Below are 25025 nucleotides of genomic sequence, written 5' to 3' on the forward strand. Positions count from 1 at the left end.
CTATAATAGAAGCAACACTCAGTGGCATATGCTGAATGTCAAGTAAAACCTGCAGTAAATACTCTGAGGATCTTCAGGGGGATTTGCTGGCTTCATGGATCAGGTGGCCATCCATCCTAGTTGAGCAGGGACAGTTCGGTTTATGCCTGTTGTCTGAGCCCTATTATTTATAGCTCCATTTCACTCTGAACAGTGTTCTAGTGAGACAATAAACTATAAGGTCACCTTACTCACAGATGGAGATTGAAGGAAAGATTTCTTTCAAAGGTGAATTGTGGGTTATGTCTTAAAAGAAGCAACAGACATGAATCACAGACTTGGTATTCCAAAATGTGTCTTTTATCATTTTTAAAAAATTTTCAGCTGTGAATGGCTTCAATCCCACTGTCTGCCTTCATTCTAGCGAGTTCCCTGAAAAAAAAAAAATAAGGCGTATTATGCAAAAGGGAACAGAACGTCTCATTGATGCCTCAGCTCTCCTACTCTCGGAGGATGCAGCGCAAGCTGGGCATCCCTGTGCCTGTGTGGCAGGAGGGCACATGGCGCCTCAAGCTACTTCATCATTACAGTTGCTAAAGCAATTACTCACTGGGAATTCATATTAACCCGAGTAAATTAGGTAAAAAGTCACGTATGTAATGCCCTTTCACTCAAAATAATTGGCTGCTAATTTAAAATTGCCTCACATTTGAGAAAATAATGTAAAAATGTCTTTAGAGATGCATTTGAATGCTTATCAACACAGATGGACAGGGGGAGCATTTGGGGAATGCTAATATAACATTTAAGTATGTTTTGCATGAGCAACATGTTCAACTTTCCAGAGCCGTCTAAAGATGCAACCTTGGCAACTAATGCCACAGCCTCTGACAGAACTTGTGTTAGTGTTCAATGAGAGCAGCGTTTCATTTTTCAAAAAAAGGGGAAACAGTGTTATAGATAAATGTACTATGGAGGGAGAGAGGTGTATTGTACTCTTGGTGAATACATTTCTATAAATTAAACATTTAGATGATATGATTTTGGAGTGGATGGCCACACTGTCACAGAGATTGGTGGGCATCTATTTTCGAATATGAACACTTTGAGAACAAAAGCCACACCATAGTCATCTTGGTATCTCTCATATATAATAGAGTGCCTCGTATACATTAGATAGTTAAAAACTATTTGTTAAATTAACTTGACTGAATTATGTAATTTTTAATGACTAAACTATGCATAAAGATAGACATAAGTGATAATTGATATTTAAAATAGATTCCTGCTCTGGCCAGTTTGGCTCACTGGATAGAGGGTCGGATTGTGGACCCAAGGGTCCCAGGTTCGATTCCCGTCAAGGGCACATACCTTAATTGCATGCTCCTCCTTGGCCCGGGCCCTGGTTAGGACGCAACCAATTGATGTGTTTCTCTCACATTGATATTTCTCTCTGTCTTTCCCTCTCTCTAAAAATCAATGGAAAAATGTCATCAGGTCAGGATTTTAAAAATAAAAAAGTAAAACACATTCCTAGTAAGTTTCTGTGCATATATTTGACTTTTGAATATTATACTGTTGAGTCAAGCTTATCACATGCTTATAATTACCAAGTGCATACCCAGAAGCTCGGTAAGAAACCTTTCACAGAATCATTAAAGAATAATTAATGGAGGCTAAGTCATGGGGAAATTTCTTAGTATTTTAAACATTTTTTTCTTACAAGCCCTCAGACAATTGTAATCTTAAATTTTATATGGTCCTATTGATAATATCAAAATTGCTAAATGCTTACACATACTGCCTGCCCATCAATGCTCAAATAATCCAATCAGTCTAGAGCAGTGGTTCTCAACCTGTGGGTCGCGACCATCGGAAAACACATATAGCATATCAGATATTTACATTACAATTCATAACAGTAGCAAAATTACAGTGATAAAGTAGCAACAAAAATAATTTTATGGTTGGGAGTCACCACAACATGAGGAACTGTATTAAAGGGTCGGGGCATTAGGAAGGTTGAGAACCACTGGTCTAGAGGCTACAGTCTTTTAAATCATGGCATGTTTTAGTAAAGAGTGGATTGAGATTTAAAAATCCAAGGTTAAAGTTGTAGTTCTGCTATTCACATGTTGTGTGTTCTTAGTAACATCATGTAACCTCTCTGAAACTTAGTGTGTTTATCTGTAACATGTCCATGAAATAGGGGGATGCTCTAAAGATCTCCATATCTGGTACAAAATATGAGTCCAGATAATTCAGGAATCTAGAAGTTGAATGATTAAACAACAGATAAGTAGAATGTGTTACATCTTTCAGTAATATAGAGTTAAAAAAGATACAGGTTTGAAATACAAATAAACAATTAAACAGATGCATTTTTCAAATATTCAAATGGCAATTCATATTTTAAAGTGCTTCGAAAGATTAAAATATAATTTTTATAGTAATAATTTTCTAGTTATTAGCCTTTGTTAATTAGAAATTCAGGAATGTAGAATGATTTCAGCAAAGAATGAGTAAGACTTAAATGAAGAAGTTAGAAGCTAAAATACTGGAGTAATTTACTTTTCTATATTGTGAAGATAAACTAAATGATAACCATGGATTAAAGTGAAAAAAAATTTTCCCAGGATGAACCAGAAAGCTGAGTTATCCTTAACAGAATATCAAGAAGAAATACAGCAGAGAACTGCCAAGTATTCATGCCACTTTGTGCTGTGATGGCCCATTATACAACAGTAACTTTTGCCTTTTGGAGAGGGATAACAAGTCTCTTTTGAATATATGATCCAAATTACTGAGCAGTACATTCATTTGCGTTTGCTAGATTATACTCTGCACCAAACAACTCCAAGATTTAGGGACTTAACAGCATACAAACATTTATTGTTTTGCTCGAGTGTCATAAACTCGGTAGGGTTACTATAATCTTGTTCTGGCTGGTGACCGGTGGTAGGTCTGCACCAACATGCCTTCCATTTCAAGACCCAGACAGAAGATTCTGCTCCTACCTGGGTATTATTATGCTATTTTTATCATGCTATTCTCAGAGCACAGGAAAGTAACACAAGAGAGCCTGAACCAGACTCCAGAATAATTATAAAGCTCTTCTTAACATGATCAACAGCACATCTATTCACATGTCACATTATCAAAAGTACATCACATAGTCAAGCGCCAAATAATGAGGCAGGGATATGCACTCTTTCTACATTATTCTTTGGAGAATCTTATGACATTGGGTGGGGTGGGTATTATCTAGTATTATGAGTGGGGTGGTAGTAGATATTGGGAATGATAATTCAGTCTACCACCATTTCCACAAGAAAACATAACTGCAAGCATATATTCAATATTTCCAGGGGTTCTAAGCTGTAAGTTATATCTCCTGGGCAAATAGCCAAATGACAATATAGTACTTTTCTTTTTGAAAAGTTCAACATGTTTGTCAAAAAGTCTTGAAAAAAATTACAGCAGGTAAGACTTTCCAAATGACATGTTCATCTCATAACTTACCAATTTACTGAATTGTTGCATTTATAAACATAAAAAAAGATTGGTTCTTTGAATGAGACATCCAGATGTACAGTAGGGAACTGATGTACTCAAAATATTCTCAAGTAACAATGATATCTTAATTGAACCTTAGAAAGTAAGTTGTGAATATTTTGTTTATATTGTTGTTCTAGAAAACATAAGAGGATGCTGCAATAATTAGCAAGTTAGTATGATCTAGCAGAACTTGAATTAACCCCAGGTCTTAATAATTTCAGAGCTTGCAAAACTTTTAGTATCTAGTATATTCTCTCTGAACAGAGTAATGAATGATTCTGTGCAGAACTAGAGAAGAGGTTGAACAAGAACAAAAATAAAACAAAAAAATATTTTAATAATTTGAAAACTCAATAGCAGTGATTCCTGTTAATAATGCAGGGTCATAGCTAGAGTTAAAGGCTTAACATTTTCCAAAGACAGAGAGTGCCAGGAAGGCACTGAGCAAGACCTCCAACATGGTTTAATTGCTCTAGCAGTGACTAAACTAGGCTTACTATACCGTTTTTGAAATTATAGTATGTATAAAAAAGATACAAGTTTGAAATACAAATAAAGATTACTATTAATTTTCAGAAAACTCCTTTCTCTTATGAAGTCAGCAACCCTCGGAGTTGAACATTTATCTAAAGATGCTGGATTTCTGAAAAAGTGAAAAAGAGGACAGAAAATCTTAAGGCATCAGGAGTCACAGGAAATATGGTCAACAATACTTATTGAACACTTCCTTTCCATCAAGCACAATGTGGTACACTATGCGATACAGAAAGGGAGGTCAACATTTGTTCTTAAGATATTTACCATATACTTGGGTAAGAAATAACTTTAAGATAGTTGAATAACAATACAAGGAATTCAGAAATAAGTAATATGAATTAAGAGAAGAGAGAAAAATATTGATATTTTGAGAAACCTTTAACATGAGATGACTTAGTAAATAAACTACATAGATGTAAAAGGCTTGTGTCCTCCTAATAGTCATATGTTCATATCCTAATTCCTAGTACGTTAGCATGCAGCTGTATTTGGAGATAGGGCCTTCAAAGAGCTAATGTAGATAAAATGAGGTCACTTAGGATCCCAATATGACTGGGATCTTAAGAAGAGGAGATTAGGACACAGACATACATGGAAAACTGCCGGGAGCCGGTCCCTGCTTGCTGTTTCAAGGGACCTGTCATATATGGCATACTGTTCTTAATATGTTTGCTCCCCTTAGCGCTGTGTGTTTTAACCAAGGTCACCTCTCCGAGAAAGGTTGTTTCCCCAGGTAGGAATTTTTCCCTGAAGTCAGGGAGGGGATGCCTCTCCTAGAAAGGTTGTTTCCCCAGGTAGGAATTTTTCCCTGAAGTCAGGGAGGGGATGAAACTCCTTAACTAAGTGCCAGGTGGGTAATTAATCACTTTAACTACAAACAATCATGCTTAAGCTACATAATCTTTACTCCCTGGAATTGAGATAAGAAACGCCCTAACCTTTGTAATAGAGATTGATAGGATTGAATCAACTGGTATAAATACAGATGTAATAAGACAGCAAGACACAGAACTTAGGAGACAGAAAGAAGACAGCACCTACACAGAACCTACAGACAGAAGAACTTCGCTGGAGAGAACATGGCAAAAGATCCTGGACTGAACCTGACTACAGAAATTGGCAAGAGAACCTGACTAGAACCTGGTGACTGAACTTGGCTGGAGAACCTGGACAGAACCTGGCTGGAGAACCTAGCGAGGGAACATGGCTACAGAACCTGGCTGGAGAATCTGGAGAACCTGGCTGGAGAACCTAGCAAGAGAACATGGACACAGAACCTGGCTGGAGATCCTAGCCAGAACTTCGCTGGAGATCCAGACCAGAACTTGGCAGGAGACCCTGACAAGAGAACCCGGCTATGATGATCAACTGAACGCTGCCTCCGTGTCATTCCTTCTTCGCCGACTCCGTCCACACCTTTGGGGACCCCTGGACCCACTGGGGTTGGACCCCGGCAGAAAACCAGGTAAAGACATCAGAAAAAGACTTCTATCTACAAGCCAAGGGGAGAGGCCTCAGAAGACACTGATTATATTGATTCTTTGCTTTTAGACGTCTAGCCCCTAGAATTGCGTGGAAACTAATTTCTGTTTTTCAATCCACATGGTCTTGGTGTTTTGTTATGGCCACCCAAGCACATGAATGCAGCAGGAAACTGGAAACCTGGTCCAGAGAGACCTGGCCTGAGTGGTCTGCTGACTATTACGAGATATTGACCTAGAAAGAAGACTTTATGGAGGAGATGAAATGGAAGAGAAAGGGTAGGTATATTATGTTTACATCAATTTAGGAGAGCATCTAATGTGAAACCAAGGAAGCTAAATTGCATTAAAATTTAAAATATAGAGGAATTGAATAATATGAATTGGTTCAATTCATATGTATTGAATTGAATGCTTTGTTCATTTATTTTTAAAATTTTGTGCTAATAAACACATTTAAAACATTTATTTATTTTGGAATCCAGCTTTAGCTAAATTTTCTACATTTTAAAATATGTATCAATAATTGGTGGTGTTTTTTTAAAAAAATGCAAATCATTGCAGTTGTTTAAATTAGGTCATGAGGTAGATGTGACTGAAGGAAGGTTCTGGTGACCATGCTGCAGAAATGAAATGGGCTTTGCTTAGAATCATTGGCACATTAGAACAGGATTGTTATTTTGAACTTGTCTTTCCAAATTAGATATTGTAAGTACTGATAAAAATTATTAAAAATAACTAACATATTGAGAGACAAAAAGGATAAATGGTTAATATTCTTAAGTTATCTCACAATTACAGGTTAAAATTTTGGCATTTATTTTGAGATTGCTTTTCTACAATGCAGAGATAACTGAAAGAATTTAAGGGTATTTCCTGATATTAATATTTTAAGGTACCAGATTATTTAAAACTACTATTGAATAAAACAATTGCACTTTTTATTGCAATATAATGTTCCATTTTTCTTTGACTGTTTATATTGAAATGGTTTCACTTATACCAAAATCAGATAATTATGCATTAAAATGGCATTAAGATATCTAACTTTTCTCTTAGTACAAAAATCTTTTTAGCTGTGTAACTGACAGTTAATTATCCAACTTCCAATAGAAAATCTGCAAGAATAGGTTTTCACCCTATCACAATACAGTCTTTTGAAAATTTTCTGATGTGGGACAGTAGTAAAGGGTAAAGATGGTCAAATATGTGGTGACAGGAGATGATTTGACTTTGGGTGTTAGGAACACAAATGCAATATATAGATCATGTGTCATAGAAATCTATACTTGGAGTCTATATAATCTTATTACCAGCGTTGCATGACATTCATGCACATGGGGGCGGGGGGGGGGGGGGCGGGTCCCTTAGCCTAGCCTGTGCCCTCTCCATTATCTGATGTCCTAAGCTGGCAGTCGGACATCCCCCGAGGGGTCCTTAGTGCTGCTATGGAGGTGGGAGAGGCTCCTGCCACCACTGCTGCGCTCAGCAGACATGAGCCCGGCTTCTGGCTGAGTGGCACTCCCCCTGTGGGAGCACACTGACCACCAGGGGGCAGCTCCTGCATTGAGCGTCTTCCCCCTGGTGGTCAGTGTGCGTCATAGAGACCAATTATTCTGCTGTTTGGTCAATTTGAGTATTAGCCTTTTATTATATAGGATAATATAATAATATTGTCACTCCAACAACAAAAAAAAAAATAAAGTTTTTAAAATCATGAAATGTGTATCATCATAATATGGTAAACTGCTCAGGAGAAATACCATGATTTACTTGTTCTTACAAGTCTATTCTTGGCCCCAAAAACTGGAAGCTCAATAAGAATGTGTGAGATTTAATTGAATTGAATAGCCTGAGATTGCCTGTCCACAGTTCACTCAAGGTTTTTTTTTTTTACTCAGTAGCAGAGTTGAGAATTTTTTTTTTCATTTTCTGCAAGAGCTCCAAGGATGTGTGCAAGGCCTGGGGTTTCTGCTCTATTCTTAAATGTCCTTAGGACTCTAGTCTATTCTTAACTGATGACAAGTTAGAACATCACTATGATGAAGTTTCAATGTCAATCTTAAAGAAGCTCAGTGTAAGTCTTGAGAAAGTTTTTGGTCTTGCTCACTTCAGACAGTGTATTTGGGTGCCTCTGTGTCTCCAGCCCCTGATGGTTTTGTGTTCATTCCCTCTCTTGGAGCTAAGAGTAGACAGGGAGCTATGTGGTTAGTGGCAGGAGGCTTGCAAATAGCTGTCAGAATGTAGTTTGGGAAAACTGTTAACAAAAATATTCCCACTGAATGTTATTTATCAGCATAACTATAATGCCTTCTCCTTGAAAAGGTAAATACTTTTAGAAAGCATATTTAATCCCGAGAGACTCATGGCTCAAATCTTTGTATACTTTCTAGAGATATAAACTAATAGGTTAGTAAGAATATTTTGAATGAGGTCTTTGAAGAAAAATCCCTAAAAGGTTAAAATTATGTATCTGGGCCAAGTGAATGAAGTACTAATCAATCGATATACAGATTGAAGCACTCAAAAATTAATATTTAGGAGAAAAATTTAGGTCAAAGAGTAAAAAGTGTGGTTTATGTATAATTTTCATTAATAATAAAAAACCCCTATGCTTAAGCATATATTTGGTCCAAAGCTAGAGATTTATTCAAACAGCTTTGGAAATTATGTTATACAGAGAAACGCATACTAGATGGCAGTCTAAGGACCCTTTTCATTTATGTCTCATTCAGGTTTTTGGATTCCAGTTCATGAGTTGGGGAGAAAAGGAAGTATTATTCATTATTTTACCCAATAAATGCTTTTTATTATACACAATAGCACAGTGTTTAAATAATTAAAAAAAAAAGTTGTGATTCAAGTTTAAAATGTCATAATGCATCTACCTTTTACCGACATATAATCTAGAATTGTAACTGTATCTAATGCAAAAATAGCCTTTGAGACACCTTGACACAAGTTCAAGTTGTGCTAGATCCTTCGTGCTCTTTATGTAATTCCTCATTGCTCGTCCTCAGTATCTAATTTTAGATAAAGCAATGATAAACTAAAATTAGAAGCAAAACACATATTTTAGAATTTTTCAGAAGCTTTCAGGACTCTGAGGATGCAGGTGTTTTAATGAACTACGGGGATTTATACTGCCTCTTTGTTTATTTTAAAAGTCTTATGTTTATTTTCATTCTATTTTTCCAGATTGGTGCAGACTTTTTTATTCTCACTTTTTAAATGTATTTACCTTCTTTTTCTGAATGTTATATAGACCAAAATATACTTAACTAAAAACTCAAAGTTATACCTTTGGCATTTTATTTTGCTTTTGCTGTATTTGACCATGGCCTTGTCTTCTCGTTATTTTTACAGAAGGTGCTTGTGAGTGTTGTTACCGTTTTCTCCTGTGTAATTCAAGCTGGCTGTTTCAATCCAATTTGCCTATTTGTCTTGGAGATGTCTGGAAGCCACAGACAGCCCCTCTGAACCCATTTGCATAAAAGCCTCAGGCTGCTGGACAGTTGGCAATCCGGAAACTAAGTGGCCCAGGCTATTGAAGAAGGAGAGCAGTTCAGGGCAAATGATAGACCTTTAAGCCTGAAGCTGAGAAGATTATAAAAATAAGAGCTAACACCTCCTTTGAACTTACTAAATGCCAAATACTGCAATAAATTCATTACTTGGATTATTTCATTTAACATCTAATTTTTTTAGGTAGGTAGCTCTATTAATACCACTTTTTAAATCAATAAATTGAGGCTCAAAGCTTGGTAAAGCAGCTGCCTAATGTTATAGACGTAAGAAGTTCTGGAGCCAAAGCTCAAATCCAGGTAGTCCAATTGCAGCCTCTAAACTGCTTTTAAAAATTTAACCACAGAATTAAACCACTATAGTCCAAATTAGAGGAATAATAAAAACAACATGAAGTTCTACGCAAAGAAGATGCTGGGTATCTGTTAAATTAGCCTCATTGTTGTTCCTGATCGTCCATTTTCCAATAGTGCCCAAAGATCGATGTGCATTGAGAGTACAGTGTCTGTTCCCAGGGACCTGGACTGGTAAGAATTAGGCAAGACTGACCACCAGTTGACGATTTTCAGCAGGAAACACAAGTGCTTATAAACCACAGAGGAAGCAGTTCCTGCCCATATTTACAGAGACCATAAATACTGATACTAGCTGTACAACAAATGACTAATTGCAACACGTACATATTATCTGTAGTGCAGGCTTTCATCTATTCTGCAGCCAATTTAGGGAAGGAATCGTTCCCCAGGCCTTGTTCCACGTCCCAGTTCAGGCTTCCCACTCCACAGAGGAAGCGATTTGCAACCCTTGCTCTTTTCATATTCCCTACTACATTTTGATTTTCTCCTTTTTGGCATGATCAGTTTACTCCCCAATATGGGAAAGGAGGATTAAATCTTTCTCACACATAATCTCCTCATAATTCCCCATCCTTTCCATCTCCTCTACTTGCCATTGTCCTTATAGCATAGTTTTGGTAGGATCTATATTTAATAGATAAATATTTAACATATTTAATATTTATATTACTATAACTATCATGATTACGTACTGCCTTTCCAACTGAGCCGTGCACTATGCCCATATTACTCTTCATTCTTGTACACTTTTTCTTCCTTAGAGTTAATAATTGCCCTTTATAAATGTTGGCTAGATTTTCTAAACACATCACTTATCTGTCCCCAATTTGTTTCCTAATTGTAATCACTCATTTCATTCAGTCACATTAGTTATTCTGTCAATTTCATATTTTTGAAAAAAATCTTTTCCAGAAATTTCTTGTTCCTCTTTAGAGTGGTTCAACCTTAGGTCTGATGGTTTTTATATTGGCATCTCCCCACACCATTACACTAATAACTCCATTCATCTATCTCTTAATTTGGAACTCCCGTTTATCAATCCCGTATTTCTGTTTTCATTCCTCCTTTTGCTGGATCAGATGTCCAGGAGCTCCCCCAGCTCGCTGAGAGGAACACTGGGGATAGCTAACACATGTGAACGTATCATTTGTTTGTTTGTTTGTTTTAGGCCCACACTTGAGGTTTGGCTTCTTGTAAGATTCTAAGTGGGAAAGCATTTCCTCTAAGAGTTTTAAAGACTTTCTCCATTTTTTTCTAGCTTTCACTTTTGCTGAGAAGTTTTATATGAGCACATGAAGTCTCCCTCTCTCAGAAATTTCAGAGCATCTTCTCCTTATTATGTTTCTTAAAATTTCACAATGACCTACGTTGTTGCACTGCAGAAATCCAGGGCACTTTTACAGAAGGCATGTGTGAAAGGAGGTTCAATCACATGGTCATTTATAATGTCCCTAAAGCTGCACACTTTACAACCTGTGCAGCCATATGAGACAATCCTATTGGGGGATTTTCTCCATTGCACTGGATACCAGGTAAATATTTCCATGTGGAATCATATAACTCTGAGTTCTGGAACGTTTTCTTGAATTCTTTTGCCTTTATTTTTTATTTCCTCCCTTTCCATGTTCTGATGCTTCTTTTTGAAGCACCTAGGTTAGTCCTCTAGGTTATTTTATTTCTTTACTATTTTTATCTCAGTGTTTTACTTTCTGCAAGATTTTCTGAACTTTACCTTTCATTTATCCTACTGATTTTTTTTTCATTTCTAATATTGTGCATTCATTTTTGAATGACTCATTTCTTTGTTCATTGAATGTTCCTTTTTCCAGTATATTTTTATTTCTCTTATTTCTCTAGAAAATATCTAAGTTTGTGTGTATGTGTATTTGAGTGTGCTTTTCTTCTCTCTATTACTTGTTTCTGTTTGTTTTTGACAATGAAGATGTATCTCCAATGTCTGTTCGCTTTTTACTATAGGATTGTATTTGAAAGAAGGAGACTGGAAGTTTTATGGTGTCGAGACTTACATTTAAGTTTTTAATCCATTTTTAGTTATTCTTGTATATGGTGTAGAAGGTGGTCTAGTTTCATATGACTTGCATATGTTTGTCCAGTTTTCCCAACACCATTTATTGAATGTTGTTATCTCACTGTATATTCTTGTACGCATGGGTTTCTTTCTAGGCTCTCTATTCTGTTCATTGATCTGTGTGTCTGTTTTTATGCCAATACTATGCTGTTTTGATTACTTATAACTGTGGTATAATTTGATTTTGGGTAGCATGATGCCTCTAACTTTGCTCTTCTTTCTTAAGATTATTGTGTTATTTGAAGTCTTTTTTTGGATCCATATAAATTTTAGAATGATTTCTTTTAGTTCTGTGAAAAATGCCATTGGTATTTTCATAGGGATTGCCGTAAATCTATAGATTTATTTGGGTAGTATGGACATTTTAATGATGTCAGTTATTCCTTTTTATGAGAACAGTATATGCTTCCATTTATTTGTATCTTCTTCAACTACTTTCTTCACTATCACAACTTTCTGAATTATAATAGGCAGTAAACTCTCTGACATTGCTGTTAATAATATTTTATATATGTCCTCAGGCAAGGGAATCAAAAGAGAAAATAAACAAATGGGACTACATCAAAGTAAAAAGTTTTTGTGCAGCAAAGGAAACCATCAACAAGACAAAAAGACAAACTACTGTCTGGGAGAAAATATTTGCCAATGATACATCTGATAAGGGGTTAATATCTAAAACTTGTAAAGAACGCATACAATTTAACACAAAGAACACAATCTAATTTAAAAAATGGGTAGAGGATCTGAACAGACATTTATTCAAAGAGGGCATAGTGATGGCCAATAGACATTAGAAGATGCTCAATGTCACTTGATATCACTAATCATCAGAGAAATGGAAATTAAATCCACAAGAAGATATAAGCCCACACCTGTCAGAATGCCTGTCAACAATGAGTCAACAAACAACAAGTGTTGGTGAGGATGTAGAGAAAGGGGAACCCTCCTTCACTGTTGGTAGGAACACAGATTGGTATAGCCACAATGAAAAACAATATGAAGGTTCCTCAACAAATTAAAAATAGAACTAACTTATGACCCAGAAATTCTACTTCTGGGAATATATCTAAATAAATCCAAAACACTAATCTGAAAAGATATATGCACCCTTATATTCAAGGCAGCATTATTTACTGACAAGATGAGGCAGCAGCCCAAGTGCCCATCACCAGATGATTGGATAAAGAAGATATGGAATATGTACACAATGGGATATTTGTCAGCTATACACAGAATGAAATCTTACCGCTTGCTACAACCCAGGTGGACCTAGGGAGTATTATGCTAAGTGAAATGCCAGTCAGAAAAAGGCAAATACTATATGATTTACTTTGATGTGGAATCTAAAAAGCAACAACAACAGAAGAATAGAAACAGACTTAAAGATCCAGAAAACAAATTGATGGTTGATGGAAGGAAGTGGGATTGGGGGCCTGGGTGAAAAGGTGAAGGTATTAAGAAGTACAAATTGGTAGTTTCAAAATAGTCATGGAGATGTAAAGTACATCATAGGGAATCTATACTAATAAAAGGGTAATATACTAATTAGACTGGATGTCTTCTGGACGTCCTTCCTGACAAAGCCACAGTGGCTGCCTGAGCCTTGGCTGCGAGGGCCAGGCCAAGGCTCAAGCAACTGTGGGGGGCTGTCAGTGGCAGCAGCAGCGGCATGATAGGGGTGTCACCTTCCCCTGATTGCTCCGTTGCCTCCCGCAGAGGGAGGCCAGAGGCAGCAGCAGCGAGGATGTGATGGAGGAGCAGGCCTAAGCAAGCAGGGAACGGGCCTAAGCCATCAGTGGGACATCCCCTGAGGGCTCCCAGGCTGTGAGAGGGGAAAGGCCAGGCTGAGCGGACCCCCCTGCCCAGTGCACAAGTTTTTGTGCACTGGGCCTCTAGTATAATCAATAAAATTATAAAAGTATATACAGTGTTAGGTAGGTATTAGAGTTATTGGGGAAATCACTTTGTAAATGATATAAAAATTCACCTACTATGCTGTATACTTGAGACTAATATAAAGTAATAGTAAATGCCAATTGAAATAGAAAAATAAGAAAATTTAAAAATAAAAGAGGTGAATAAAAACTGATTGGGTAATCTATGCATATGGAAAAGACTATGAGCTTTCCTGCAGGGTAATCTAGCACTCCTATTTATTTATTTATTTTTCTTTTAATCTTTATTGTTGAAAGTATTACATAGGTCCTCCTTCTCCCCCACCATTAATCTCTTCCAGCCCACTCTCGTCATCCCCGCCAGCCCTCACCACACCATTGTCTGTGTCCATGGGTTATGCATATATGCATACAAGTTCATTGGTAGATCTCTTCCCACCCACCTTCTGCTGCCTTCCCTCTGAGGTTCAAAAGTCTGTTCATGCTTCTATGACTCTGGGTGTATTTTTGATCATCATTTTATTTGGTTCATTAGATTCCTTAAAAAAAATCTTTTAGAACTCTTCTCTTGGGCTGGCCAGACTCCAGGAACACCCTTTCAAGTTGCTTACAGAACATAAATTATGCCTTTCAGTTCTGGGATCCTGGTGAGACAATATATTTAGTGTCTACATTTCCCAGTAATTAGTATAGTACTCTGGTCTTTAGCACAGATCAGAAATATTCTAATTTGCCCTCTTCTGTTAAACCACCAATCATCATCTACCCTAATACTGTGTGTGTGTGTGTGTGTGTGTGTGTGTGTGTATAAGATAAGCAGATCCTTAGCTATGCAGAGGAAGAGAAAAAATCTGAGGGTCTCAATAGACTTCCAGCTTATCTTTCTTATTTTATTCTATCTTCTTTATTCCAACTTTCATAAAGACCTGATACTGCCAATTTCTGGGGTTTTTTTTTGTTGTTTTTTTTTTGTGTGTGTGTGTGGCTTTTTTGTTGTTGTTGTTGTTGTTGTTTACCTGCATTGGCTCATCTGAGAGACTCAGCTTTCATTTTTGTATCATGAGTCAGCTTTTCTGGATAGAATTTGGATCAATTTAATTAATTACTATGTTTCCATCTGGTTTCAGCTTCTAGCAGGTTTCTCTCTTTGTTCTTGAGTTTATTCCTCTTATAAAACTAGTTTTTTAAATGAGATTTTATGAAGGAGTGAAAGTTACTGCTGTGCCAAACTTATCTTTATCCAGGTGTCAAATAGTTCTGTTTTTTTAATTTATTGGTTTGAGTAAAAGTTAAAGATAAATCATGGAGATTTACCTTATTTTTCCTTTTATTAATTGGTAATATATGTTATATTGCTTGTTAAAACAACATTAAATTATTATAAGCATTTACACACATGTTATTATGATATATTTATCATATGTAGCATTTCCCTTTTTTAGTAGTTTTCACATCTCTCTCAAAATTTTCCATGTCTTCTTACATGTTGGATACTTTTTCCATGGGAAGTTTTGGACTTTTATAATATTTAAGTTAAAATTAATTTGGGCCATCTCTGTGTCTGCTTTCACTTACTGTTTCCTCTCTTGATCATGGGAAAAAAAATTTTAATCTTTTGTTGTTGGTGGTGCTTGTTGCATAATTTTGTTAGAGCAACAACAGATATAAATATCTTTTTCTTATAAAGTACTTTGGTACTTTTGATGTATTTCAATTAGGGTTCTTTGAGTTGTCAGCTCTTTAATGAAGTTGTTTAAATGATGAATTTATAACTATTATCTCTTAAAACATTTTATATTCAAATGGAGGCACAAATCTTGTAAATTATTCTGAAAAAGTGATTCATACTGGAACATGTATTATGTCCAAATATGTAAACATATATTCACATTGAAAGGTGAGGATGTCTATGGCCTTTGCAACTTTTGAGGTAGGATTCAATGATATAGACAGATCAGTGTGAGATTAGCATTCTGTCCAACAATAACAACATGAATGCCCACAGCAATTTGAAATAATGATGATATACTGAAAGTACAGCTTGTAAAACAGCTTGACAGACAGGATTTTCCACTAGAGATTCAAGCAGTTTGCACTTCTGTTCATAAGAGTTCATGTTCATAAAGGTTCGCTTCAGGTTTTCAATGTTACTAAGAGCAGTTGGAGCTCTTGGAGCAGTTTTTAAGTATCAAAGAACTGACGTGGATCTGAATCATATAGGGAAAGATGAAAAAAACTATGCATAAATTTTTTTGTAAAAATAATGCATTAATATTAAAAAATCTGAGTCAAAAAATGTCAACATTTGTGAATCATGTGCATTCAGTTCTTTTATCATAGCCCAAATAATGGCCTTCTGAGCTCTTTTCAAATGCATCAGCTATATATGTGAAATTGGAATTAAAATAAGAGAACTTAACATAATTATACACTTCAGCTAGTTCAGTGAGCAGAAATTGTTGGCACCATCTTGCTAGATTTTTCCAAACCGAAGCTGGCATGTTTTGTATTATGAGCAGTTCAGCAGCTTTGTGCATCTGTCCCTCCCCTCCAATTTAATTAGACTGTCTGTTGCAGACAAATCAGACTGTGGATTTTTTTTTCCCACCCAACTGCTATAAATGCCAAGTCAAAATATGAATAAGAGGAAAACAAGATGTTCTGCAAACACATGCCACTTTATTGGGCAAAAACATGATAGGTGGATCAGCTCACACTCTCCTTCAGAGATGAGAGAAGTGAGGCCTGGGGAATGAGGTTATAAAAGGGTCAGATTGATGCTATTGCCTTTGTTGGCTCCAATAGAGCAGGGACTTGATTCTTCCCCTGGTGTAATCTTGCTTTGACACTGCAGCCAACACAGATTTATGATTACACATTCTTCTACCATGAAGGGAGTGAGAATCACAGCAGAAGAAACACAAGAGACAAATAAGCTAGATATTCTTGTAGAAATTTATAGTCTTAAATGTTTTGCATTCCTGTGGATGGTTTGAGCCATTATGCTCTAATAGGTCACTCTAATGTCACATTTTAATCATTTTCATAATCTGTAACAAGGTTGAAAAAAATGGTTGCTTTTACAGAAGAGAATGTTATCCACAGGCAGCCATTAGTTATAGTCCATGGAGGAGAATAGCAAAATTGTATGGGATGCCTTTTTTTTTTTTTAGATTATGCCTGAGTTAAACAGTAATCCATAGGGGAAAAAACCACACAGATCATAAGATTTATTTTCACACCAGGCATAATGCAAATGAAAGCAACAAAGTGGAAAAACTCTAAACAGGTAAGTAAAACATAGTGGTATGCGTAGGACAGGTAGGTAATTGGGAACAGGGGCCACGACACAACTGTGAATGCTGTATACATGAGGTCAAGCAAATGAAGTCCAAGGCCGCAGGATGGCATGGAAAGCAAGAGGGTCTCCATTACTAGAGAAAGGTTACTTGAGAATTGTGAACATAGCTCTTCAGGAAATCCGTCTGAAAAAAGATTCACATTTCCGATGGACTTTATGAAGAAACCCTGAAAAACTGAGTTTTCCTTTTTGAGAATCTGAAGCTGCACTTGACTACCAAGTTATCCTGCTGCTCTCTTGAAGTTATTCTTTATTTCTAATAATTGTAGCATACTGAATGAAAGTATCCAAACTGTTCTTACTCAGGTTCCATTGGAATGTTGGTGAAAGTTTATTGAAATTGTATTCATAAGAGAAAATGTAGAGAATGTGTTCATCTTGAAACATCATTTTAATATTTGGCTTTATTATATACTTAATAGACTTAGCAGATGAGCTCTTTGGGCTTGAAATATTCCTCCTCACTGTTTCTTCTAGGTAAACATCTCATTAGCAAACAATATGGTACTTCCTCTTATGAGCCTTCCTAATCTGCAAAGAATCAGTTACACCATAGCAACTTGTGTACACAATTCTAGTATGGTTGCCATTTTTTTCCAAGAGGTCATTCACGTTGCGTTGTGATACCAGTATGGTTCTGAATTAATGTGAAGAAGGTAGATATATGAATGGCTACTGTCATCCTGGAGTCTGAAAATTGCATATCTAAGCACAATTTATAGGAATATTTTTTTCCACTTACATAGTGTGTGTTCCTGTGTAGAGAAAGTACCTTCTATATTACTTCCTCATTTCATTCCTCTTCCAGTTACCATACAGACTTTTAGGGTGAATGTCATGAGAGGCAGAAAGAAAGAGCTTATGACATTGCTCTTTGTGTATTCCATCTTATTTTCTGATTTTTATTCTGTGGGATCTCAGCTTCTTATTATAGACAACACCTGGATATACAGCATTATAAATGTTCCCAGGGGTCAAGAAACTCCCAATTTTGGAAATAACTATCAAATCTAATCTATTTAGGATCAGCATACACACATCAAAATATGAGTGTGTACTCACAGAAACCCTTTATCACCAAGACAAGAAAGGTAAAAATTTACAGCTTGAACAGATAATTATACATATTTGATTTACATCATATAAAAAGTCATCAAAATCGCTTGGTCAAAGACAACGCAGAGTGCCACTAAAGGTCCTGGCCTTAGATACAGAAATGAGAATGTTTGGGAAGTTGTCTGTTGTAAAGGACTCTTCTCACATTGAAGACAGAAGAGAGTAAAGTTTGAGTATCCTCACTTATTTATTTATTTATTTATTTATTTATTTATTTATTTATTTATTTATTTTAATCCTCACCTTAGGATATTTTTCCATTGATATTTAGAGAGAGGGAAAGATGAGGGAAAGACAGAAAGAAATACCTATGTGAGCGAAACACAATGATTGGTTGTCTCCTCCACTGGCCCGGACCAGGGAAGAGCCTGCAACTAAGGTAAGTGCCTTGGACTGGAATCGAACCTGGGATCCTTTAGTCCACAGGCCAATGCTCTATCACTTAGCCACATTGCTTTCCAGTTTAGTGTGATGTATTGAAATAATATCTGCAGTTAATTGTACTGAGAATTCAGTAGTTTTTAGATAAATCTTTGTGGAATGAATGAATTAATAAATCTAGACCAGAAGGACAATTGGGAAGTTTAAGGCATATTATGCTTTCTTTATATTAAGGAAGTAAACAGTTATTATTTTCAATTTGCAGGTAGACGGCTTTGTAAATTATAAACTGTTCACCTGAGACCAATTAAAAGCAAAACTATGGAGATTCTTTCTATCATTAAAACAATGATAATAAATGCCAATCTCTTTAACAGACAAAAATGAATTTGAAAACTGAATATTAATAGATCCATTACTTGAGATAAAGAGTTTGTTTTACCAGGTCCAAGGGTTTTCTAATTAAAATCATGTGCTGAAATATTTGAGATAATTATATTATCAGAATTCTGGCACTTGTTCCTGAACAAGAAAAACAAGGCACATATGCTAGGCAATGGTCTAAACACCCAAAATTTTGTGGCTAATTTTTGCATCTTAAGTATATACAGGATGTTCCAAAAAATGTATACACACTTTAACAGCTGATATCTCGATTTTGAAAATGAGATGTATTAAATAAACACTTCCTTTCTACTTATTCAAAGTGTGTGAATACATTTTTGGGACACCCTATATATACCACATATGCCACAAAATTAATCTAGTAGAACCATAAATAAGTGGAGACTTTGGTATTCTTCAGAGAATTCATATTTGTCTAAAAATCCAAATTCTTAAGAAGTTCTCTCCTTTATATAGGAAATTTTCTACCCAATTTTATACACTGATGAAATTATTCCTCCTTGAGTGATTGAATGGTGTTATTGTATTTGCATTATGTCTTAAAAAAAACATTACTTAGGAAAACTATTATTCTATTTTTAGGAAGTAGAAACAATTTTTTAATGATGCTGAAAATTTAATTCTGTCTTTGGGTAAGCTCTAGGAAGAAAAGAAGACACTATTGAAGAATGGACCTTACCAAATTTGCTTCTTAGGATCATTTTCATGTGTTTATTTTAATAAAAAGATAATTATTTTAACAATGAAAATTGAGCATTGTACGTCTAATAATGCAGCAGTATGTTTTTACTCATTCTTTTTGTAAACATTAAATACGATGATGTTCTCTTTTGGATGAGAGGATTCCAAACTTTGACTACCCTTCTCTCTTGATACCAGATTCTTATATATGACTTGCTTTGACACATAATTCCACTCACTAAACTTGTACCATTTAATTAAACTTCATACATTTTTGAGTAGTTTTTTTCCTGGATAACCTTACATGATTCTCCAGATTCACATTTATTTCCTTGCATGCTTCTGAAATGGAACTGTGTGGGTGTCCCAATTCTGAATCCAATCTTTTATAACGGAATAACTTAAATATATTTTACCTGGCGACTACCTACTACATGCGCCGTTGTCTCCCAACTCCTCCTCCTTCCCTCCCGACACACGGTTCAACAAAATTACTCATTATGTCCTGCATTGTCAGATTTAAAAGGCATTTACACATGAGAAAAAATGAGGTATAGATATTTGGAAGAGAAAAATAAAAATTTTGAGGACTTGATTTTATACATGTGTCAACTGGTGGTCCTTGGCACTAATTCAATGCCAACAGGAATCCCCAACTTGGGGTGCAGTAAAGAAGACAACTGTATTCAATGCAAACAGTAGCACTGTTTAACAGACTGTGAAAATAGTGCTGTGGAACAGGTCAATAACGCTACAGCCCACCTGTGAAAACAGCATGGCTGTGGACCAGCTCTCAGGCCGGCTGGCCCTGGGGTCAGGAGCCTCTCTAGAGACAGCTCTGGATGGTGAGATATCTTCAGTGTTTCAGTTCAGCCATGGAGACAAAGTCTTCATACTTTAATGGAAAGGGAAAGTGCATCTTCCCATTAGAAGAGAGCTGGCTTGTATAGAGAAGGGTCCCCACTCCAGGTCTCTGATTGGTCCATCCTTATGCAAACGAGGATGCTAAATTCTGGCAGATTAATTGGTCCAAAAGGCCCTTTCCTCATTAGTTAAAATAGAGCCACTCTGATTGGTTGAAACTTCATAGCTCTGATTAGATAGGGAAGTCTCAGTCCTTGGTTGGACTGGGACTCTGGGAACCCCTTTATAAAGCCTGGCTCAGGTGGTAGGAGCACAGTGCAGGCAAACAGTACACTGCAAAGGCAGGCAGCTCAGTGCATGCTTCTCTGTGAAGTGCAGTTGCACGAGAGGCCCCTGAGTAGAAATGGCCGCTAGACTTTCTTAGTAGGTGTCTCCCTCCCCAGCCAGGGTTCACACCTATTACTCTTAAAGTTGCATTATACAAAGAGATCATATGCTTTATGCATTTTTCTCAAATGTATTACATCTTTCACAAATTTTTAGAACATTGGTTTTTCTGTCTAACTTCTATTTCCTTTTGTTCCATTTTAGGAACAGCCCTGATAACTTTCCATAGAAGTGGGCATGAGATCCAGAGTGCCCTTATCTGAGGAACCAGTGCTTGGCACATGCTTTAAGCAGGTCCAATCAGAACATACTGTGGAGACTGACATAGATATATGGTGAAATATGTTCTTCTGAAATGAAAGCACAAGGACCATTTAAGCCTTGAGTTTCTAGAAAACAACTTTACTACCACATGAACAGGATCCGACATAGAATGAGCCAACAAAGAAAAGAGTGCTGATAGATGGGTAGAGAATTTCATGGTCTTTCTGACAGTTTTCAAATCACTGGATTTAGGTTTACTTGAAAACTACTCTTTAACTTTTCATATATGTAAACCAAATAATTATTTTTTATTGTTTGAATAGATATTGTTATGTTAAAATTTTAAATTATAAATTAAATTATAAATTAAATTATAAATTTAATTTAAAATTTAAATTATATGTTTAAATTTTAAAATTTAAAATTCTATGTTAAAGAACAAAAGAATAATGTGTGTGTGTGTGTGTGTGTGTGTGTGTGTTTTAAAAAAACAACCATATAGCTAATGTCAATCTTGATCACAGTTTGTAATAAGAAGATGGATTTACTTTCCCCTATATGATCTGCAATCTCAACTGCAAACAAAGAGCACTTCTATATCAAAAGGTGACGAACACGGCATTCTTAATGGCAGCCATGGTATTGCCCCTGTAGGATGCCCTGCAGCCTTGAAAATGATTGATCCATTAGGACTTTTCACATTGTTGAAAAGAAGCAAAACAGGAAAGAAAAGCTCTTATTACATCCAAAACATGCCATGGCAAGTACTTATCATATTTACAAACTTTAAAACACTTGGAGACCAGCTAATAAAAGTCCTCACGTCCCACTCCCTGCTACTATAATGGATCTATCTATTAAAACATAAACTGAGGTGTCTAGTAGAGCTCCAACTTCAGAAAGGATGAAATAGCATCCAAAGAAAATTAGACTAGAAAAAATTTTTAACACTTTGGACGATTAAAACCAGGGAAAAACCTGAACACAGCCTATAAACCATATCCAGGGCTTATACAAAGTCAACAATGGGCACTTTATCATCAGAAGTAAAACAGATTCCACTTTCCTGTTTTTTTTACCTCTAAGAAATGCATCTCGATGAGGAAGCATGTAACAGAACCAAGGCAAATCACTCATGTTATACATTCACCTTTCGCGAGCTTCTATGTTCCTTAAAGTAAAATATGTAAATGTGAATCTCATCTCAACTGTTTTCCTCATAGGAGCTAAGAGAACAGACATAGATGTTTACCTTAAGAGGTTGGGTTCTTGAGAATGTTGATGCTCTTTTCCTGTCCTCTTAAGCACAAAACCTTGGAAAAACATGTAGAAATGCAAGATTTTTTTTTTTTGTTTCTTCCTACAGACAGAGCAATGATTTAGCACATTTGCCATAATGTCATAAGTACTGCAAATCACTGCTGTGTGTGTCTCTGACCTTAAAGGATATAAAATGATATTAATGTCAAGAATAACATGTAAGTAATTTATCATATTCACAAAGCTTTCACATATGTTACCTCACTGAACTATAAATATATCACAACTGATCCAAAACCTTCACATACTTCTCCAGATTCATTTTTCTTATATGATGCGGTTAAATTATTGATATGTCAATTCCATGCAAACAATATTGATAAGAGTTTACTCAATGCCAAGAAGTATGTATTGGGAGGGTGTGATGATGATAAAGATAACTGTGATCCTATGATGATGATGATGATGATGATGAAAAAGTGATAATGCTGGTTATAGCATTTATTAAAAAAATTTAATATGCTATATTCTCACATATATATATTAGAATTTATTTCTGGACCACCTAGTTTGTTCCACTACTTTATTTTTCATTTCAATGTCAATGTTGTGTTGAGTAAAGAGGCTTTATAATGTGTTATGATATATAATAAGAAAGTTTCATTCACTATTCTTTTTCAAAATTTTATTTGTGACTTTTAGGCATTTATTTCTCCACATAATCTGTAAGATATTTTTTTCAATTCCTCTCAGACTCCACCTTCTCCCTTTCCATAAGTTCATCTCTAATGAATGGGATTTTATTAGAATTGTGTTAACATTTACTCATTAAATTTGGAACTATTAGCATGTTAATGATATGGAGGCTTCCTGTTCAAAAATATAATAAGGTTTTAATTGGTTCAGTATGTTTTATGTCTTTCAATAAGATTTTATACCTTCAGATCCTGTCTTTACTATTAACTTCATTCATATGCATTTCATAAATTTTGTAGCTAATATGAATAAATGAAACATTCTCTTTCTCTCTCTCTTTTTTTTTTTTTTTGCTAGATGTGCATTTCCAAATTAGAAACAATATTGAATTACTAATTTTTGTTAATCAAATGTGCAGGAACTTTATGGTCTTATTTATTCTACTAGGGGCCCAGTGCATGAATTCATGCACATTGAAAGAAACTGTGGGCCGTGAGGCTGTGGTTGACACAGGGCCGGTCTTGGCCCATCCTCCCTGCCCCTGCCCAGTCCCTGCTGCCACGGCCCCCAGCCCCTTGTCTGCCAGCAGCCCTGCTCCCACTGCCGCCACTCCCACACGCTGATGGTTCCAGCCTTGCTTGCACCCACTAACAGTGTGGAGCGATTGGGGCCAACACAAACAGCGGGTGCAAATGGGGCCAGCACCTTCAGCTGGTGAGACTGACAGCTGCTGCCCTGATCACCCCTCAGGAGCAGGGGAGGTGGAGATGCCCTCAGGGGTGATTGGGGCTGGCAGCCGCCACTCACACTCACTGATGGCACTGAGTGATAGGGACCAGCACTGGGAGCTGCAGAGGGTGTGAACAGGAGAAAAGAATTTTCAGTCACCACCAGAGACTCACCCCGATAACAGCGACTGGCACCCTGCCTTGGTCTGGCGCCCCGTTCACCTGCTCCACCATCCCGCTGCAGCCCATGCCCACCATGTTCTGCACGCGCCCCCTGGTGGCCAGTATACATCATAGCAACCAGTTGTTTGGTTGTTCTGTCATTTGGTCCACTTGCATATTAGGGTTTTACACATATAGATTAGTTTATTTTTTAAAGTGAACTGTGCTTTTGTCTATGTAAAAAAAATAAACTCACCCATGCATCTTATTACTTATATTTAATTTTTTTATAAATACTATTTATTGATTGCATTTTATTTTATTGCATGGTTGCATTCATGGTATGGAATAATAAATGGTGGTGGTGGATCTCCTTGCATAGCCTGAATTTAAATGAAATGGTTTTGATGATATCTATCTCTATCTGTGGTAATAATTATTGATTTGGATAAAGTCTTTATTATATTTAAGTAATTTTCTTCTACAACAATTTAATAATGATTTTTAGGAGTTCAAAAAATTATTATATATATGTTTATTGTCCATTGATAAATAGATGATAGAAAATAGATTCCCCTAATCTAATTACTCTACTATTCCCTGAGGAATTTATTTCACACCTGCTCCTATATCTCCACATCTAGAATCCTCCCCCAAATATTCATCTCAGATGGTTTAAATTTGGTAAAGAAGGGAAGAGTAGTTATAGTGCAGTCTCAATATTCTCATAATTTCCCCTTCATAAATGTTCCAGGATAATTTATAGGTTGCTTATTCTCATGTTCAGATAATAAACCAAGGGACATTACACTACAACATTTTTTTTAAAAAAAATTGATGCCTAAAAACAAAGAGAAAAAAGTAGTCTCTCATCTCCATGATTTCAGCAAGCAAAGCAGTTTGCAATGGTTTGAACAAAGTATTATTTAAAGAAAATTGAAGGCAGATTTAACAAATAATAGTCAATGCTTAAACACAGTACTTTGTTTAGACAGGCACTCTTCTAACCACTTTCCATATAACATTTGACTTACAGTGACTTAATAAAGTAGAAACTATTAATGTATATATGAAATGGGAGGCACAAGGAGTTTAATAAATTTTCCTGGTGTCACAGAGCTAAGAGGTGTTGGCTCTTATTCATTCTCTAAAATAAAAATTGAGGGAAGGAGGCAGGGCAAGAAGTGAGGAATGTTCATGGGAAATCCCTCCTCAAAGAGGTCAGAAGTGGGGAAGAGGCCATGCTTTTTACTCCCACAAACACATGAGGTTTAACAGAAAGAGTGTTTGGCTGTTGTCT

The 25025-nt window shown here is 36.1% G+C and overlaps 1 long non-coding RNA gene across 1 annotated transcript in view; it reads right to left on the reverse strand.

Annotated features, from left to right (window-relative positions):
* Positions 1-321: 321 nt before the first annotated feature.
* The window catches only part of LOC308517288, a 131666-nt gene continuing 106962 nt past the window's right edge, over positions 322-25025 (reverse strand). Inside the window, exons 3-4 of the long non-coding RNA XR_013995824.1 lie at positions 1351-1448; positions 322-411 (exon numbers count right to left, since the gene is read on the reverse strand). This is a non-coding gene — a long non-coding RNA (uncharacterized lncRNA). The remainder of the gene's footprint in view (positions 412-1350; positions 1449-25025) is intronic.

Source organism: Myotis nattereri (genome assembly GCF_964212035.1).
Source record: "Myotis nattereri genome assembly, chromosome: 1".
NCBI lineage: Eukaryota > Metazoa > Chordata > Mammalia > Chiroptera > Vespertilionidae > Myotis > Myotis nattereri.